The sequence below is a fragment of the Arachis hypogaea genome, chromosome 17 (assembly GCF_003086295.3).
Source record: "Arachis hypogaea cultivar Tifrunner chromosome 17, arahy.Tifrunner.gnm2.J5K5, whole genome shotgun sequence".
In the NCBI taxonomy this organism is placed as follows: Eukaryota; Viridiplantae; Streptophyta; class Magnoliopsida; order Fabales; family Fabaceae; genus Arachis; species Arachis hypogaea.
Genome location: NC_092052.1, coordinates 27,601,555 through 27,604,834, shown reverse-complemented (window position 1 = coordinate 27,604,834; position 3,280 = coordinate 27,601,555). Strand labels below are relative to the sequence as shown.

The 3,280-nt window shown below is 39.8% G+C and overlaps 1 non-coding gene across 1 annotated transcript; it reads right to left on the bottom strand.

Annotated features, from left to right (window-relative positions):
• Positions 1-385: 385 nt before the first annotated feature.
• Positions 386-493, bottom strand: LOC112768517 (small nucleolar RNA R71). The gene has a single exon (XR_003185934.1). It is a non-coding gene; the product is annotated as a small nucleolar RNA R71 (small nucleolar RNA).
• Between the last annotated feature and the right edge of the window lie 2,787 nt (positions 494-3,280).

The window sequence follows — 3,280 nt, the reverse complement described above, 5'->3', positions numbered from 1 at the left end:
AAATAATAACAATTCAAGGAAGATGCTTGGTGACTTTACTGCACCAAATTCCAATTTATATGGAAGAAACATCTCAATCCCTGCCATTGGAGCAAACAACTTTGAGCTTAAACCTCAATTAGTTTCTCTGATGCAACAGAACTGCAAGTTTCATGGACTTCCATCTGAAGATCCTTTTCAGTTCTTAACTGAATTCTTACAGATCTGTGATACTGTTAAGACCAATGGGGTTGATCCCGAGGTCTACATGCTTATGCTTTTCCCATTTGCTGTAAGAGACAGAGCTAGAATATGGTTGGACTCTCAACCTAAAGATAGCCTGAACCCTTGGGATAAGATGGTCATGGCTTTCTTAGCCAAGTTCTTTCTTCCTCAAAAGCTTAGTAAGCTTATAGTGGATGTTCAAACCTTCACACAGAAAGAAGGTGAATCCCTCTATGAAGCTTGGGAGAGATACAAGGAACTGACCAAAAAGTGTCCTTCTAACATGCTTTCAGAATGGACCATCCTGGATATATTCTATGATGGTCTGTCTGAGCTATTAAAGATGTCACTGGACCATTCTGCAGGTGGATCTATTCACCTAAAGAAAACGCCTGCAGAAGCTCAAGAACTCATTGACATGGTTGCAAATAACCAGTTCATGTACACTTCTGAAAGAAATCCTGTGAATAATGGGATGCCTGGTAGCACAAATTGCGAATCACACTTTTCACAACGCGTACCACTGACCAGCAAGTGCACTGGGTCGTCCAAGTAATACCTTACGTGAGTAAGGGTCGAATCCCATGGAGATTGTTGGTTTGAAGAAATCTATGGTTATCTTGTAAATCTTAGTCAAGAAGTCAATTATGTTTATCAATTGAATTGTGAGTAACCAGTAGAGCATAAATTAAAAGTTACTTGTTGTGCAATAATGGAGAATATGTTGGAGTTTTGGAGATGCTTTGTCTTCTAAATCTCTGCTTTCCTCTGTCTTCTTGTCACGCACGCACGTCCTCCTATGGCAAGCTGTGTGTTGGTAGATCACCGTTGTCAATGGCTACCTTCCATCCTTCCAGTGAAAACTACGCTCACGCGCTCTGTCACAGCACGGCTAATCACCGGTTGGTTCTCGATCCGGTTGGAATAGGATTTAATATCCTTTTGCATCTGTCACTAACGCCCAGCCTTCAGGAGTTTGAAGCTCGTCACAGTCATTCAATCCTTGAATCCTACTCGGAATACCACAGACAAGGTTTAGACTTTCCGGATTCTCATGAATGCCGCCATCAGTTCTAGCTTATACCACGGAGATTCTGATTAAGAGATCTCAGAGATACTCATTCAATCGGATATAGAACGGAGGTGGTTGTCAGGCACACGTTCATGGTTTGAGGAAGGTGATGAATGTCACGGATCATCACCTTCATCATAGTTAAGCGCGAATGAACATCTTAGATAGGAACAAGCGTGTTTGAATGGAAAACAGAAATACTTGCATTAATTCATCGAGACACAGCAGAGCTCCTCACCCCCAACAATGGGGTTTAGAGACTCATGCCGTCAGAGAATACAAAGTTTAGATCTAAATGTCATGAGATACAAAATAAGTCTCTAAAAGTTGTTTAAATACTAAACCAGTAGCCTAGGGTTACAAAATATGAGTGGACTATGATGGATGATGCAGAGATCCACTTCTGGGGCCCACTTGGTGTGCTGGGGCCCACTTGGTGTGTGCTGGGGGTGAGACTTTAAGCAATTCACGTGCAGAGGCCATTTGTGGAGTTGAACGCCAGTTTTTGTGCCAGTTTGGGCGTTCAACTCCAGTTTTTGATCCTTTTCTGGCGCTGGACGCCAGATTTGGGCAGAAGGCTGGTGTTGAACGCCAGTTTACGTCGTCAATTCTTGTGCAAATAATAGACTATTATATATTGCTGGAAATCCCTGGATGTCTACTTTCCAACGCAATTGGAAGCACGCCATTTCGAGTTCGGTAGCTCCAGAAAATCCACTTTGAGTGCAGGGAGGTCAGAATCCAACAGCATCAGCAGTCCTTTTTCAGCCTGAATCAGATTTTTGCTCAGCTCCTTCAATTTCAGCCAGAAAAATACCTGAAATTACAGAAAAACACACAACTCATAGTAAAGTCCAGAAACATGAATTTTTCCTAAAAACTACTGGAAATAAACTAAAAACTAACTAAAACATACTCAAAACTATATGAAATTATCCCCAAAAAGCGTATAAAATATCCGCTCATCACAACACCAAACTTAAACTGTTGCTTGTCCTCAAGCAACTAGACAAATAAAATAGAAGACTAATAGGTTGAGAAGCAATAATATCTCAGAGTTTTTGATTGAAGCTCAGATCCTATTTAGATGAGCGGGACTAGTAGCTTTTTGCTTCTGAACAGTTTTGGCATCTCACTTTATCCATTGAAGCTCAGAGTGATTGGCATCTATAGGAACTCAGAATTCAGATAGTGTTATTGATTCTCTTAGTTCAGTGTGATGATTCTTGAACACAGCTTCTTTATGAGTCTTGGCCGTGGCCCTAAGCACTTTGTTTTCCAGTATTACTACCGGATACATAAATGCCACAGACACATAACTGGGTGAACCTTTTCAGATTGTGACTCAGCTTTGCTAAAGTCCCCAATTAGAGGTGTCCAGAGTTCTTAAGCACACTCTTCTTTTTGCTTTGGACCTTGACTTTAACCGCTCAGTCTCAAGTTTTCACTTGACACCATCACGCCACAAGCACATGGTTAGGGACAGCTTGATTTAGCCGCTTAGGCCAGGATTTTATTCCTTTTTGGCCCTCCTATCCACTGATGCTCAAAGCCTTGTGATCCTTTTTATTACCCTTGCCTTTTGGTTTTAAGGGCTTTGGCTTTTTCTGCTTGCTTTCTCTTTTTTCTTTCTCTCTTTTTTTTTTCTGCAAGCTTTGTTCTTTGCTGCTTTTTCTTGCTTCAAGAATCATTTTTATGATTTTTCAGATTCTCAATAACATGTCTCATGTTCATCATTCTTTCAAGAGCCAACATATTTAACAGTCTTAAACAACAAATTCAAAAGATATATGCACTGTTCAAGCATTCATTCAGAAGACAGAAAGCATTGCCACCATATTTAACTAATTAGAATTTCTCTTATTAAAACTCGAAATTTTATTACTTCTTATTTAAAAGATCTACTATTTTATTCATGTTTGCTGATGATGAGAAAAATAAGCTATAGCTTAATTAGAGATAAAATCAAAATAGACTAATTACTACTATATGACTCCTAAGGTA